The following is a 17,703-nucleotide window of genomic DNA, read 5'->3' as shown; positions in this document are numbered from 1 at the left end:
ATGTCAAAAATTTGTAGCTATGTTTTTAAAATCATCTCTTTCTCTCTCTCTATCCATCAATCTTCTGTATTCGCATAAACATAAAAGACAATTTAAAAAGATACACAGCAGGGCACCTGGGTGGCTCAGTGGGTTAAGCCGCTGCCTTCGGCTCAGGTCATGATCTCAGGGTCCTGGGATCGAGGCCTACATCGGGCTCTCTGCTCAGCAGGGAGCCTGCTTCCCTCTCTCTCTCTCTCTGCCTGCCTCTCCATCTACTTGTGATTTCTCTCTGTCAAATAAATAAATAAAATCTTTAAAAAAAAAAAAAAAAAAAGATACACACCAGGGCCGCCTGGGTAGCTCAATGGGTTAAGTGTCTCACTCTTGATTTCAGCTCAGGTCATGATCTCAGGGTTGTGAGACTAAGCCCCACAATGGGCTCTGTGCCAAGTGCTGAGTCTGCTTCAGATTCTCTCTCTCCTTCTCCCCCCACTACTTCCCTTGCCCATGCTTGCTCACACACACATGTGCTCTCTCTCTCTCAAATAAATTTTAAAAATCTTAAAAAAAAAAAAAAAAAAAAAGATACACACCAAATTGTAAAGACAAGAGGCAGGAAGGAGACTTCTTTACCCTTCCAAAGGAGGAAAAAGCTAGTGGGATCACAGGCAAATTTTACTTTGTACAGAAAGTTGCTTCCTCTATTACCTTAAGCCTGCAAAGCTAAGAATACTAGGGTGGGTCCTACACTGGCACATTCTAAAAGGAAGTGCTATGCCCCCTCACTATGTAGAGCATGCAAAGATATTGTGAAATGACTCTGCTAGTATCAGCCCACTACCCACCTTCAGGCTATGGAAGACAGGCCATAACATTCTTTAGGAGGTTTAAGAGGCCAGAGCAAGGGTTTCTTTGTAGAGGGTGGTCAGAGTGCTGTGGTCCACGATCTACCCCATCTCCATTCTGCCATGGGAAATTTGCTCTCTCCTTAAACAAAGTGAGAGTGCTTCACAAGAATTATTTGGAGACCTTGACCTGCATCTTCAGGAATTTGAGGGATATGGGCACTGGTGACTGACTTTCACCACAAGAAGCCTAAAGGTGAAAATCTGGCTCATGGGGTCTGCCCTATAACAGAATGAAGAAAAAGGCTCATTGACAAGACGCTGCACGTCTGCTGACAGGTGGGCTGTGGAATGGAGGGGGAACTCATTTGGGGGCCACCTGTGAACGGCGTGAAGGATGCCACCCACGAGAACCACCTGAAGTGTGGAGAGACATGGCTGAAGGGTACTATAGCCAGCAGTCCCTAGTGGAAGGACCTCCAAGGTACAAATGTCATGCTGGGTCACAGCATGGGAACCATTAGCACCTAATCCTTCCTCAAGGACCTCAGGAAAGAGCAGCTTGGTGGCTAGAAAAGGAAGAGAAGTCTCCCTTGCGTGTATTCCTCCTGCACTTCCGCTTCCAGGACTGATGGACACCCGTCTAGAGGGCTGAGAGACGTTTCCACATGGACACGGGACTGCAGGTTTAGCACTGGACTAGACCCGATTTTTACAGCACTCTGCTGAGAGCGCTCTTGTGATGGAACAGGATCAGAAAAACTAAGGATTTCCTTCTAGAATGACTTTTCTAGAGCAGCAGGAGAAGAATAAAAAGTTGTTTCTTCCTAGAGCTAGTGTGTAGTGTGTCCAGTACAGTCAATAAATCTATTACAGGTTTTTTTTTTTTCAAATTTTACTTGGCACACATATGGCTTGCTGTTATTTTAATGCACACCGAATCATTTCATTTCTGTGCTTAAAAACCTTCAACATCTTTGCATGGTCCTCATGGTAAAGGTTAATTTTTAAACATGCCTTATTAGGCTTTTCATGATCTGGCCCCTGCCTGTCTCGCTAGCCTCCTCTCCTGGCCTCCTCTCAGCCACATACAGCCTGTAGTCTAGCCACAGAGACATGAAGGTTTTATTTGTCTATTATTTGTTTATTTTAAATTGATTAAAATCTCTTTTAAGTAGGCTCTGTGCCCAGCATGGGGTTTGAACTCACAACCCTGAGATCGAGAGCCACATGCTCTCCCAGCTGAGCCAGCCAGGCGCCCCTAGACATAAAGATTCTAAATGCATCATGGTGTCCTGTGTCTCTCCTCAGCTCATGTTGCTCTTTTCGCCTAGAATATCCCTCACCCTGGCTCTTATCTGAAGCACTGGCTCTCATCCCCACCGTCAGCTCCGGTACCACCCCTGCAACCTAAAAATACCTCAGTTGAAAAGTTTCTTTCGGCCAGAGATTGGGCTGTCCCGTTGGTATGGCCAGGGCTTGTGACCAGGTAAGCGGCAGGCACTCTGTTTCCAGTCCTATGAACAAACCTTCCAGCACATACCAACAATGGGTGGCATTCAGTCCATGTTCAGTGAGCAAAGTCAGGAAAGGCTAAGAAGCAGAGTCTTCCTGAAGATGACCACTGGAGTTAAGTTCTCGACACCTTGCTGAAGCGAGGCAGGGAATACCAGGGAAGGTTCTTGGAAGAAGATGACTTCCTCGTGTTGATGGAGTTTCTCCTCTGCCCCCCTGGAGGTCTGGCCATCCACTGGCCAAAAAGTGACTACTTTTACCTCCACTAGACCTTCACATCTGGAAGGGCTTGTCCTTGGTGTAGCTTGTGGCTTTGTTCTAATTTAATCTTGGTGAAATTACTCTTGAGGTTTCTGACCTGTGGGTCTTTCTCCTGAGCCTTATTCCCTGCTAAGGGGATTTGATGATATGTGGGGTGTACTCCTGGGGTCCTGAGGATCACGTGGAAACTTTTGGAGGAGAGTAAAAGCTCTAGAGGTCACATGTGCTAAGAAAGTTGGATCTTGCTGAGGTTTGGGCCAACTTCGCCTCAGAACTTGGTGCCAGACTTCTCTCACAGTCCTTTTGCATTTCAAGCTAATGAAACACATTTGTGTTTTTGATTTTGCTTTGCTTTGTTTTGTTTTGTTTTGCAGCAAGCAAATAACTTGTTATTAAGCAGTCCATTACTTAGTCCAGAATCATCTGCTAAAGTTGCAGGCTTTATTTTTAACTTGACTGGGGCTCTTCTGCCTCTTGGTTCTCTCAGTTGTTAATAAGACTAAGAAGCCACAGAGTTTTCAGATCCTTGGACTGGAAAGATTATAATACTGCACGTTTACGAAATGCTTACAGGTTTGCAGATATTCCAGAATTTTTAAATACATTATATCATCAGCATTTCATAAAAACCTACAAAGAAAGTGTTCTCAGCATTTTAGAGATCTTACAGATGAAGAAACTGACCACCAGCAAGTTTATTTTATTTTTTTTTAAAGATTTTATTTATTTATTTACTTGACAGATCAGAAGTAGGCAGAGAGGCAGGCAGAGAGAGAGAGAGAGAGTGGGGGAAGCAGGCTCCCTGCTGAGCAGAGAGCCCGATGCAGGGCTTCATCCCAGGACCCTGGGATCATGACCTGAGCCGAAGGCAGAGGCCTCAACCCACTGAGCCACCCAGGCGCCCCGACCACCAGCAAGTTTAGGTGATTTGTTGGAGATTATAGAGTTAATTGGTGCCGGAACCAGGACTCCTGCTAACTCTCAATTGAGTGTTCCGTCCTGGAGCGTACACATGGTTTTCTCTATCTTGGTTAGTTCATGGCCCTGTGTCAATATGATAAGGCCAATAATAACTGACGTTGTGGCCACTTGTGGTTAAGAGTTCAGAACAAAATCAATAATGACCATGCCTCCTGGGTGACTATTTCAAAATCCTTCCAGGATGTAGTTGGGCCCATCTGAAGTGTCTAGGAAAATAAAAATTATATCAGAAATTCCCTTAACATGTTGATTTTCTTAAAGCCTACAGTTTTTGGTTCAAATAGTTCTGATGATGGTGTCAGAAACAAGTCTATTTAATAAATAGCCATACTCCCTGACTTTCCCTTGGCAGCAGAAGGTGGCCAGTGGCATATTGGAAAGAGAGTTGTGCCTCCTTAGAGAACTTCTAGGCCGTCCTCTAGGACACATTTGCAGGGCAGGTTAGTGATAATTTTCATCTTGGAAAATTTGACATTAATCTTTTTACTCTAGATATACAGTCTTGTTTTTATTTATTCAGAGAGCAAATGTTTCCTCTGAATAAATGGAACAGCAAGTATGGCTTGTTAAATACAACAGAGATTCAAGTCTCTGCCCTACTAATTACTTAGCAGTGACCTTGGGCCAGTGACTTAAAGCCCCCAAGCCTCAGTTTCTTCATCTATTAAACTGGAATACTAACACTCACAAGGGTTTTTGAAGATTTCTTGGTGCCTACTGAGTATCTATTCCCCCAATATCTATTTGGGGGTCCTCCTTTCCTACTCTGCATCCCTCTGGCCTGGCTGGGGGCTCCACCACCTCGCTCCAGGAATGCAGAACACAATCCAGGAGACTCTGTGAGGCCCCTGGCCATGAGACCAGTTCAGGGATGAGCACGTGACCTCATCTAATTAGAGTGCCTCTGAGCACTCGGAGGAAGCTCTCGATTTCCCACTGAGAAGAGACACTAGAAGACCATCTGGCTGGGGAAGCTCCAGTCACCTGCCCCCACGTACAACCTGAGAACAAAGGCAAAAGGCAAAGAAAGGTGGAGCCAGTCCGGGAGATAGAGGGAGACAAGGTTCAGATAACATCATTAGAATCCAGTTCTGTCTGAAGTCAGCCCTATGCCTGTCTCCTGAGTCTGTAAATGCCCTTTGTACTTATACCTGATTGGTTCAGGTAAATCAAGAGGATCTGACATGATACGACCTAAATTTGAGAAGAAAATAATGTACAGGCTGAAAGTAGAGCATTCCTAGGAAAACTTTCGTAAGCTGAAATGACCTGAAGCAAAGAAGCAATTACCACTTCGTAAAAGCAAAAATTCTCTTTGAAGAAGACTTTATTTACTTATTTGAGAGAGAGAGAGCACAAGCAGGGAGAGGACAAAGGAAGAGGGAGAAGCAGACTTTCTGCTGAGCGGGGAGCCTGATGCGGGTCTCTATCCCAGGACCCTGAGATCATGACCTGAGCCAAAGGCCAACTGAGCCACCCAGGTGCCCTGAATTTCTCTCTTTTATCAAGAAGAGGTACTGATGTGGGTCTTTGCCAAAGTGAAGTGGCATAAAGTAAACTTTCAGATAGAAGGGGAAACGCGTATTATAAAGTGCTTAGCAAAATACCTGGTCATGGCAAGGGTTCAGTAAAGCTTAGCTTGATTGTGCTTCATATGAAGTTTGGCTCAGAGAAGAGGAGACTTCATACTTCCTTTGAATATCAAGCACATTTTGCCGGACATGGTCAAGAGCCAGACTTAATGAGAGGTTAAATCCCATGAAGTAGAATAGAGGTATCAAGAAGGCTTTCCTATCCTCTGAAACATCTGTTTTTCCTTGATACTGAGAGCTCTAGATGTCAAAAAGGGTCATTAATCCCTTTGTTTTAAGACCTTTAGAGAGAAGTTTCTTATTTAGCCATAGCGACGGTGTGAATGAGTTCATTCGTTCTGTAGCGAGGGAGGATTTTATGACTGCGGCCCGTAGAGACAGTGGAGGCCACTGGATGCCCGGCCGGGGGTGAGGGGCGGGGGCGGGGGGGAGCAAGAGGAACATGGCCGCACCCAAAGGAGACTGTGGGACTGAGCATCCAGCCATCTTCCTCCAAGGCAAGTGCCCGAGCTGTCCTCGGTAGCCACCCCCAAGAAGGTCCAATCTTAGCAGGCATGTACTTTCTCTGAATGTAAAGAAGGATATTTGGCTGAAATGGCCAGACACACCCTTGTTAAACAGCAAGCACTGCAAGTAACCACGTCCTCCTCGTCAGTACACACAGCTGCCCCCATCCATCCACTCCTCTACCCCCCACCCCAATCCTGCCCTCAGCTGCAGATGATCCAAGGGGACCAAGGACCAAGATAGTGGCGACGAAAAGACAGTGGAAGCAGCCTGAGTGTGGGGCAGGAGCTGGGGGACAACCACAGTGACCAGAGAATCAGAACTCTGCTCCCGTCACAGGTGCACAAGGCAGGGGATCCCTGATTCTTGCCCGAGAAGGAGAGAACTAGATACAGAGAAGGGAGAAGCCACCTGGGCTGAGTCCGGGGTCAACAGTTTAAAGTTCTGTCAGAACAAGGACAGACATGCCCCTGGGTAAGGACCTGAGTCATAGTTCAAAGAAATTAGGCAGAGATTCCTGGAAGCCATAGTCCAACCAACTTCAGATGTCCTCTTTAGACTTCAAGGCTTCAACCCCACCTTCCTTCCTTCCCTTTGGGTTTTACCCTTCTTTCCATCTCCTTCTTTTCCTCTTTGCTTCTAGTCTTTAACTCAGAGCCCTTGATTTTCCTTCTTTTAAGCATGTATACCCTCCCCAAAGTCTCATTCTGTTGGTATGAGTGGTTTCCTCCTCAAAATCTCGTTCCGTGACTGCAAGGACATTTCTGGCTTCTCTTTATTCGCTAGCCGACACCTGACAGCAACAGAATGCCAGAGATTTGTCCCTGCTTTGCTGGGATGGTCCTTAAGCCACGGTCCCGTGGGTCAGACAGAGCACAGAGCTCCCAGGAAGGTGGATACACCCCTTACAAGAATGGAGAGAGAATTACAAAGGGAATTAAGGCTCTTGAACATTCGTGGCATTTAAGGCTGAGCACCTATACCACCTGACATTCTCATGAATTTGTTCCCCACACTCTGGGCTAAATTGCACTCTAACATTTTATCACTTTCTACTTCATTTTCATTCATCCTTTCACCCTTTATCTCATTGGTGTATTTCAGTAATTTTTCTGCACAACCCTTCCGTAGCTAGTATTAGCCCCACTACAAATGAGCACTTCTGTGTCCCTATCTCGGCATGACATGCATAAGATAATTTCTCTGATGCAAAAGGAGGTATGCAAGATACACAGGACTGAAAGAGAGTTCTTTATCATAAACACCATTAAATAGCATACGATGAATGATAATCGTCTCATATTATGAATAATAGAAGACTAAGCTTCTGGTTAGGGTAATCTAGCTCCCTCAAAATCACATTCCCCTATCAGCAACTTGATCCCACCATTTAGAAACATTTTTCTATACTACAGAATTTATAAGCTGTCTTCTATTAGACAGAGTTCTCCAGAGACACAGAATAGATAGACAGATAGATCAACAAACAAGGAATTGGCTCCCATGATTCTGGAGGTTGAGAAGTCCCACCATCTGCTGTCTATAAACTGGAGACTCAGGAAAACTGGTGTGTAGTTCTATTTCAAACCTGAAGGCCTGAGAACCCGGGAAGTTGATGATGTAAGTTTCGGTCCAAGTGCAGGAGAGGGTCAATGCTCCAGATCAGTCAGGCTAAGGGTGGATTCTTCTTTCCTCTGCAGTTTTTTCTTTTCTTTTCTTTTTTAATATTTTATTTATTTATTTATTTGTCAGGGATTGAGAGAGAGAGAGAAAGAATGCACAAGCAGGCAGAGTGGCAGGCAGGGCGGAGAGGGAAGCAGGCTCCCTGCTGAGCAAAGAGCCCAATTCGGGACTTGATCCCAGGATGCTGGGATCAGGACCTGAGCCCAAGGCAGCAGCTTAATTGAGTGAGCCACCCAGGCGTCCCTCCTCTGCAGTTTTTTCCGGTTAAGTACTCAACAGATTGGATCAAGCCCACCGACACTGAGGAGGGTGATCTGATTTGCTCAGCCTGCTAATGCAAATATTAATCTCATCCAGAAACATCCAGAAATAGCACTTAACCAACTATTTGGGCATCCTGTGTCCTCACATCAAGTGGTACCTAAAATTAACCATCACGTGGCTCTGTGATGAAAGTAACGATATTAATTGAGATGTAAGCAGTGTGATAATCTGACAGCTCAAAATAGCAGCACACTTGCAAGATGCAAAGATTCTCGACAAATATTTATTGAGCAACTACAATGTACGAGGCATCCTCTGGAACAGGAAAGGCCAACTGTGACCGATTCTGCTTTGGAGCATCAGGAAAGGTTTTTACAAAGCCAGTGAAACTTCAGTTGCGTTTTCCAAGAATGCGTCTTCATAAGATTATCAAGGGAAAAAGGTAACTTCAGACAGGGGGAAGAGGACCATTCTGGGAAGAGTGAGTGGTTCCATACGGAATAAAAGGTCACTGGAAAGGAGGAAATGTCCAGGGGTAGGTAGAGGCTAGCTCAGTGGCCTTGTAGACTGCAGTACACACTGTAGGTTGCTATTGCATGAGCCATTTCTCCTTCTTACGAACAGAACTTTGATTTCGTTCAGGTGGTAAAGTGTCCAGGGTCACGTGTCCATAGATCATGACTGGCTGAAGCCAGTCTAGACAATCTCCTTTATCTTTGATGAAGATGCTAGGGCTGGGTACTGCACTCGGTCTGGCTAGAAACATAGGAGTCTGGTGGAGGGATGACATTGAGGAAAGAGTTTCAACTTTGATCAAAGAAAAAAGAAAAAAAGAACTGTATACCAGGAGTTCCCTCTCTCCTCCCTTCTTTCCTTTGCAATTTAGATGTTGTCATATGAGGATGTGATGTCTAGAGTTGTGACAGCCATCTAGTGACCCTGAGGATGAAAGCCACCCAGTGAGGATGGAAGAGAAAGGACAGAAAGTTTTGGGGTCTCCAACATCACAGAGTCATCAAACCAATTGTAAGACTGCCTATTTTAGGAATATCCTATGGCTAAAGCCACTGTTAATCTGGCTTCCAGTCCAATTTGTCATGATGTTGTCGATGCCAAGAATGACATTTATATGTACGGTTAAGGAGTTTAGACCTTGATCATGAAAAGGAACAGGAGCAGTGGGAAGGCGTATACAGGGCAATGAGTTGCCAAATTTGTGCTTGAAAACCGTGACACCGGCTCCCGTGTGCAGAAAGCGCTTTTAATGGAAGAAAGCACGGCAGACAGATCAGTTGTGAATCTCCTGCAACTGCCCAGGAGAGTAGGTGGAACCTAAGCCAAAGAAGAAGGACTGAAAACTGGGGAGAGGGGGAGACGTCTGAGAGCTATTTTTAAGTCAGAGTAACTTAATGACTAAGTGGACGTAGGAGGTGGGGAAGACAGGAGAATCAAGGATAGCTCAGGGTTCCTGGCTCGTTGGACTTGAGAGACAGGACATCTGACTATAATTCTGGCTTTGCCACAAGCTAGTCGAAGGATCCTAGGCTCGTTTTCTCTTATTTCAAGAGGGTCAGATGAAAAATATGATAGCACATCGATGTCATGTCTCCTGACAGTTCCAACTCCCAGGAGCACTTTTTGCTGGGAGGCTAAAAGGGGCCAGGAAGACCACCCTGGGGAAGGAAGATCCCCTCTCCCTCCACTGGACCCTCAGGTTTGTTTGTGTTATCGTGGATGGCAGGCGACTTTGAGTTTTCTCCACCTTTTTGGCTTAGATTGGCAGCAATCGGAGGAGGGGGGCAGAGAGTATCATGATGCAGGGGAGATGTCCAAGCATGCAAAGGAAAACCAGCAAAATATCAATTCTCACATGCTCTCAAGACGTATCCTTTATTAAACTTCCCATATAAAGCCTTGTCCTCTCTCCCTAGGATTGTCCACACCCGCTAGGATTCACTACTGGGCACAGAGGTCTTTCACCTCTGCAGATCTGCCAGCTGCAGAGAGCAACCATTTGGAATCAGAAAAAAACAGCTGCTCTTTTTTCAGGAGGGCCAGAGACAAGGGAACAGGTAACAAAGATGCCTTTGCCTCCCAGGGGATGGGGGGCGGGGATGATGCAAACCTAGGATAAAGCTCGGGGACTGTTGCTGGGATACGTGGCTGCTGGGTTGCAGAGGTCACAGAACCAAGGAAAGGGTTTCACAAGTGTCTAATTCGTTTTGTTTTATTTCTCCTTGTAGAGGGGTTGATTCAGGCTCACCAGGACTTAGTACAGTTTCAACACTTCATCTTTCTCGCTCCTATACACTCCTGTACACTTTATCTCATCGGATAGGATGAAAGGGTTGAGAAACACAAGGTGCAGACCCTTCCCTCTATTCAGGGCGATTCTGTAAAGGCCTTGGCTGCCCCTGACCCCCACCCCCACCACAGGATCAGTAGGAAGCCTCTGTCGCAACTGCATCGTAATTCAACATCTCTCCCTGCCAATCCTGTTTCACACCCCCTCTTAATGGGATTGTTCCCGGCAGCACGGCCCAATAAAATTCCTCCACCTGCCAAAGAAAAATCAGAACTGGACACTAGGTAAAGCAGTAAAAACATTTCATTCAAGAACTATTGCCATAGAAGAAAAGAGGTTTCAGTATAGAGCTGGGCTTGATTCCAAATTCAACAAGGACAAGCAGTGGGGATTTATAGCTAAGGAGCCGGGCTGGGGGTCAGTGGATGGAAAATCACCAAGAGGAAACATCAGGGGCAAGGGAGGATTCTGACGAAAACGTCTTGGCAAGATTCTTGCTGGTGGCAGCCCACGGGGGTCAGTACTCCTGGGCTATGCTAGGGAATGAAGGATTTCCCTGGGTGTACAGGGCGATCAGCTATCCAGGATGGGGAATCCTCTGTAAACTGGCTTAGGATTTTTGCTAAAACTGGGGGATGCAGTCTTGACAAGGACAGACACTGAAGGCCAACGTTAAAGCCTAGTCCAGAAGAAGCCTTAAGAGACTGACTAGAGTTTGGTCAAGGAGACAGTCTACACATGCACATTTCTGACTTTTCCCTGGGGAACCTGACCTGGACACCAACAAAGAATCATCAATCAACTCTATTTTTCTGGGCAAAGACATGAACACACACACACACACACACACACACTCTTCTATTTATTCTCATCACTATCATTTTATTCTTTTTAAAAAGATAATTTAATTCCAACAAAGAAAGAAGCACAACCTCAGAATTAAAAATGTTTTGAATTAAGTTCAGTTTAATTAAGAAACAAAACCCCTAGTCAGACAAAGATTTCTTAGGACACAAAAAGCATGAACCATAAAAGAAAAAAAATCAGAGGATTAGACTTCACCAAAATTTGAAAACTCCACTCTTTACATGCCACTAAAAGACACGAACAGATTAGGAGAAAATATTTGCCAAAAACATATCTGTAAAGGACTTATTTCCAGAAACTCTCTCAAAGCAATAGAGCACAAACAACTCAATTTTTAATATGAGCAAAATCTCCCTTCATTAAAAGAGAGAGAGAGAGAGAGAGAGAGAGAGATGGCAAATAAGCCCATGAAAAGATACTCAGCATCATTATCAGGAAAATGTAAAGTAAAATCACAGTGAAATATCACTATACACCCATTAGAATGGCAGGAGCAAACAAACAAACAAACAAACAAACCCTAATAATACTAGGTACAGACAAGAACGTTGAGTAACTTGAACTCTCATCCCTTGTTGGTAAGAATGCAAAATGGTGTAGCCTTTTTGGAAAACAGTGTGGCAGTTTTTCATCAAGTTAAACATACATTTACCATACGACCCAGCAATCCTATTCCTAGATACCTACCCAAGAAAAATAAAACCACATGTTCCCACAAAGACCTGTATACAGATGTTTATAGCAGCTTATTCCTAATTATCAAAAATGGAAAACAATCTCTGTACCTATCAACTGAGAAATGGGTAAACAAATTATAGTGCCACCATTTAATGGCATACTACTCAGCTATTAAAAGGATGATCTGGGGCGCCTGGGTGGCTCAGTGGGTTAAGCTGCTGCCTTCAGCTCAGGTCATGATCTCAGAGTCCTGGGACCGAGTCCCGCATCGGGCTCTCTGCTCAGCAGAGAGCCTGCTTCCTCCTCTCTCTCTGCCTGCCTCTCTGCCTACTTGTGATCTCTCTCTGTCAAATAAATAAATAAAATCTTTAAAAAAAAAAAAAAAAGGATGATCTGATGAAACACACAATAACACGAATGTGAATCTCAAAATAATTGTACTCAAAATAATTAAACACACAATAACATGAATGAATACTCAAAAATAATTACCCCTCAAAATACAGTATAAATCTCAAAATAATCTACAAAATAATTCACTAAGTGAAAGAAGACAGACACAAAAATCTACATATGTGTGATTCCATTTATATAATATTCTGGAAAAGAAAATCACAGAGATAGAAGTTAGATCAGTGTTTGCCAAGTCCTAGGGGGAAGTTCTGGGGTTGATAAATAAATACTGTGTTTTGACAATCGTGGTAGCTTCACAACTATTTATATTACTCAATATTCGTAGAACAGTGTATGTGAAAAGGGTGAGTTTTGCTGTATTAAGTTTTACCTCAAGAGGCTCATAGGTGGCTCAGTTTGTTAAGTGGTGACTCTTGACTTTGGCTCAGGTCATGATCCCAGAGTCCTGGGATTGAGCCCCAAGTTAGGCTCCCTGCTCGGAGGAGAGTCTGCTTCTCCCTCTGCCTCTGCCCCTTCCCCTGCTTGCATTCTGCGTTCTCTCTCTTGCTCTCTCTAAAATGAATAAATCTTTAAAATCATACCTCCGTAAACCTAACAACACAAACGCTCACTGAATTATTCTTACTGTCACTACTGTTTTTGTTTGCTTTGCCACCAACAAGTGAAAACTCGGGCACCCACCAACACTGACCCGTGGGTATGAAGGGAAGCAGGGACAGCAGGCAATGGCTATAGAATCAAAAAAGAGTTTTTCTAGACATTTGGAGCATGTATATAGGTTGAGGGAAAGAGTTAGCTTTGAGAGGAGAGACCAAAGTTACTGGAGACAGGAGCAAGCTGATGGATGGAGTAAGAAGACTAATCAGAATTCTTAATGGCAAAAAAACAGCAACCCAATTCAAACAACCTTAAGCAAAAGGAAAAGATTTGGCTCACATAACTGAAAAAAAATCCAAAAATTTTTAAAACAATATTGCCAGTACTTATCTTAGCTTAGGCTGCTATAACAAAATACCATAATCTGGGTGGTTTAAACAACAGACACTTAGTTCTCACTGTTCTGGAGGCTGAGAAGTCTGAAATCGGGATACCAGCCTGGTCACGTTCTGGTGAGAACTCTCTTCCTGGCTTGCAGATGGTCCCCTTCTTGCTATAACCTTACACCGCAGGGACAGAGAGCAGGCTCTCTGGTCTCTTCTTACAACACATTAATCCCATCACGAAGACCTTGCCTTCAAGAGCTCATCTCAACTTAATTACCTCCCTCATGTCCCACCTCCAATTACTATCATCACATAGGGGTTAGGCTTTCAACATATGAATTTGGGGGTGGGGGTGGTGACACAAACATTCAGTCCATACAGTAAGCAAGTTCTGTATTTCTTGGCCACTTTTGCCTGTCCTCAGCCTTGTTCTTCAGCATGGCCAGGCTTAAGCCGGTCTTATAATGGGCAATCCCAGGATAAAGAATGCAACTAACTCTCCTCCAGGGCCCCTATCCAACCTTGAAACAGACTCCAAAAGCCTTATTGGGGTCACAAGCCCACCTTGTGCCAGGGAAAGCCAGAGTCCCCTTATTGACAGTCTAAGGCACATGGAAAGAGAAGGGGAGTTAGAGAAGGAAGGAATGCAGGGCAGACAGAAAAACACCACGGAAGATGGTTATCATAGACTCACATACTTGGGAGTGGATAGAATTCATAAGACAAATGAGGCAGTCATTCCGCCAGGGGATTCCTTCCTTTGGGACAGATGGAAATGAAGGTGTGGATGAATGTAGAAAAGCTGTGTGGTTTTTACTGGGGAGAGGGAAATGAGGTCAGGAAAATAAAGACGTATCTGTCAGTCCCTCTTTGGAGCCCACCTGAAAAAAAGGCTAAGCAGAGGCAAACAATGGCAGGAAATACAAAGCTGGACTACTGTCATGGTTTGACTATTTGAACGCCTCCCGCACCAAGCCCTGAACGCCAATGTGATAGTATTTAGAGATGGGGCCTTTGAGAGGTGATTAAGTGGAGACGAGACCCTGAGGGTAGGTCCTTATGATGGTGATAGTGACCACATAGGAAAAGAGGAGAGAGCTTACTCATTCTCTCTTTCTCTCTCTTACTGTATGAACTAAGAAGTGAGGCCCTTTGCTGAGAAGGGATGAGTGAGGGAGAGGAGTAGGGGACTTGAGAAGAGTGGTAAAAGCTTTGGAAGGACTGCTAGGGGTACTGGGGGCCATGTAAGGACAAATATGGGATTGCCAGATGGCACTGAAGTTGAAAAGAAACAGTCCTACCCATCCCACAAGGCTGGGTTAAAATATGTTCTCCATGAAATCGTGCCCCTTGGAAGGTATCTCACACTCGTCCAAGCTTCATGGCATCCAGGGCCATTCCTGGAGTCCTTATCTTGTTTACACAGTGATAAGTCTTCTGCCAGCCACCTCCATCAGGCTTCTGAGTCTGGAGACGGACGGTCTGGATGCTGATTTCAGATACCGATGACCTGAGGCTCTTGAGTTTGGGTAAGTGAGTAGCAAAAGTTTGGATGGGGTGAGTTTATTTAAAAGCGTATCTGAATCTATTAAGTTTCTGAATTTGGGTAGCAAAAGTTCCAAAACAAAAAAGTTTGAATAGTGAGGCTAATCCAGTTTGCGCATGCGTGTGTGCGTGCACGCGTGAGTGCGCGTGTGCATGTGTGCGCGCTTGCGTACGTGTTTGTGCATTCTCGTAACTCGCCTGCCATAGTGCACTCTCCTTGAAGGCAGAACTTCTGTGTGAGTAATCTTCATGTTTCTGCAGGTCCTCAGGTGACGGGTGCTCAATATTAGTTGTTAATAAATAAAAACTCCCAGCTTTCCTCGCGTTCCTTTGTTCCTAGGAAAGTTTACTGCTCCATTAAGATAATTTAAGGTGAATCCAAACGAACAACTTTAAAGAACTGCTCTTGGGATTGGGACCGGTTCCAACTGCAATTAGAAGCACGTGCCTTTCTTTTTCTTTAACCCTGCCCTCATCAGACAAAACCTAAATCAATTTCAGGAGATGGATTTTTCCTGCTTGTGTGAAATGTTCTGGCTTCTAGTCAAATGGACCTTGCAGGAGTATGCAAAAATGGCTTTGTTCTCCGCACTAAATGAATTCATTTAAGTGGCACACAGTTTCGATTTCTTATTACCTTTCGGAAGGGTCAAGCATTAGGGAATTTTAAGGTATCATTATTGTCTGAAACCGCTGAATAAGGAGTACCTGCCTGGTAAACAACTCGCTGAACCGCCTTAATGCTTCCGAGATAAGGGAGCACATTGTTTATTGTGCCTGAAACCTGTTTCCAATACAAGGATCTTACAAGCCTTGGTTAAGGAGGAACAATAATAACGAGTAACCTTGAACATGGAGTGCTGCCCTGCTGCTTGTTCTTCATTTGTAACTGTATCCTTAGATAAGGCTGAATCTCGGAGCCTCCCAACACAGAGATGGAAAGATTCTGATAATAACTGAAACGTCTTTGTTTCTGCATGTTCGTCTAGCATCAACACAGAGTTGGCGTCTAATAAATATTCATCGAAGGAGGGGATGAGTGAAGAAACACAGACTCCATTGCTAGAGATCAAAGCTTTAGAAAGGCATTTCCCCAGGAGAAGACAAAAGAAACAAAGCACCTAGCCTGTGTTTTGTAAGTATCCTAGAATCGTGTGTAGGGACCTGGGAATGCAAGGAGAGAGAAGTACACGTTTCTGATGGTGGGCTCAGGATAGAGCTTAACCAACCCCAGAGTGGGTGCATGTTTTAATTCATAACAGCCACAAATGCTGTTTGTCTGATCAGGAGTGAACAGGGAGGCACAGTGTTGGATTTTATTTCCATCTGCACTTCTAACTAACACGGTGGCCTTTGACATGTCATACAGTTCTCCTAAGCCTCAGTTTCCCTATTTATAAAATGGATACAGCTCGTGAGGGTCTATGGGAATCAAATACTACACATAAACATGTGTAAGATTGAGTCTGGCATATTTATTCACTCAACAAATATTTGTGTGCCAGGCACTAGGAACACACAGGCAAAAAAGATCTCTTCCCTTGAAGAGCTTTTAGTCTTGTGGGCAAGATAAACAAATAAACAAGTGTTGAGATCATGACGGATGGTGCACTGTGGGAGCAAGAAGAAGAATGTCTAAATCAGATCAGGGAATGTAGGAACACCTCCTGGGGCGGCCGTGCTACAGCTGAGTTTTCAAGAAGTAGGAGGTACACAGACAAAAATGAGAAGGTCATTCCACACTGAGTGGGTAGCGTTTGCAAGAGCCGAGTGCCATGAAACTCCTGAAAGTTTAGAGAACTACAGATAGTTCAGTACAACTAGGGCAAAGGGGGTGGGGTGGGGGGAGGCAGCAGATGGCGTGAGAGAGGCGGGCCGAGCCCGGGTCACAAAGAGCCGTGGGTGTCATGCTTAAGGAGAGTGAACTTTGCCACCGAAAATACGGTCAACCGCAGCAAAATTTTATGGAGAAGTGAATCAAAACCTAGGTTTGTTTTTAGAAAGAGCACTCTGGGTATAATGTGAGGGAAGAATCGTAGAGACACAGCCTGAAGGCAGTGGGTTCCATCTGAGATCCCTATAGTAATCCAGACCAGAGAAAAATGAGCGTCTAAGCTAAAGTAATGGAATGAGGAAGGGGAGGAGGGGGATCTTAGAGCCATTTAGGGGGTAGAGCTTGTAGGGTGGGAGTAAAGGGTAGGCAGTAAAGGAAATGAAACATCCTAAGATGATTCCCATCCAACTAGGTAAATGACATTGCCTTTCATTGGGATGGAGAACAGGAGAAGATGCAGACTGTAAATGGAGCTGAGTGGGTAAACATGATGCCTTTCGTGTAGGATATGTCAAGTCTTACATTGTTTGTGATTCATCTCAGTAGAGACATTCAGGAGACACTTGAGTATATGGATCTGGATTTTAAGTATGGATTGGAAAGAATGACCAAGACTACTAGTTGTTCTCCGATATTTATTGCGTCTTATTCTTTGGTCCTAGAATTCCCTCCCCTCCTCCCTTTTGGCTGAGTAGGTGGACACCTAGAATAAAAGCTACATTTCACAGCTTCTTTCGCAACTTGGTATGGTCATAAGACTAAGATCTTGACGAAGAAATGTAAGTGAAATGTCATGTGAGAAGTTCTGAAAACCGTAGAGTCCACCCATATATACCCTGTGCCCCTTCTTTTGCACCTGTCCCTTCTTCATTTTTCCTGCCCAGAAGATGAATGTTGCCACCCTGGACAATAAGGTTGTGACCCCTTAAAAGAGAACAAGAGAGGAGGATTCTGGGTGGACGCATCACCTCGCACTACTCCAGAAGAGATCATTCACACTGTATATGCGAATAACACTTTTCTGGAGTTGCACCGTGCACAGCTGTGCAAATGGAGCCCTGGAGCCTGGGTCCCTGAATCATGGAGCTTCATAACAGCTCTAGACTATTTACTCATACTTTTATGCGAGAAGGAAAAAAAACCAGAACTTCTCTTCCGTTCAAGTGTTGAAACTAGCAGTATTTTCGTTTTCCCTCAGTTGCTGAAAAATCTAATCCTAAATCCCACAAGGGGTCACCAATCCGTGGGAGAGAGTTGAAGCCACAGATACGGACCCAGTCACCAGGGGGAATTGTGTATGGAGTGAGGAACAGGAGACAACCATAAAGCCTGGAAGGCAAGAGCTTGAGGCATCCCTTACACGCTTTCTTTCACTGTTTATTCTTTTCCCTCCCCCTGCCTCCAGGACGAGCACATGCCTTCTTCTCTATTCACCCGGCACCCTTCT

The 17,703-nt window shown here is 44.6% G+C and overlaps 1 non-coding gene across 1 annotated transcript; it reads right to left on the bottom strand.

Annotated features, from left to right (window-relative positions):
- Positions 1-2,011: 2,011 nt before the first annotated feature.
- On the bottom strand, positions 2,012-2,084 carry TRNAE-CUC (transfer RNA glutamic acid (anticodon CUC)). Its single transcript has one exon. It is a non-coding gene; the product is annotated as a tRNA-Glu (tRNA).
- Positions 2,085-17,703: the final 15,619 nt, after the last annotated feature.

This window comes from Mustela nigripes, chromosome 10 (genome assembly GCF_022355385.1).
Source record: "Mustela nigripes isolate SB6536 chromosome 10, MUSNIG.SB6536, whole genome shotgun sequence".
Taxonomy (NCBI): Eukaryota; Metazoa; Chordata; class Mammalia; order Carnivora; family Mustelidae; genus Mustela; species Mustela nigripes.
The sequence above is the reverse complement of the archived record's forward strand: the minus strand, read 5'-3'. Positions and strand labels throughout refer to the sequence as shown.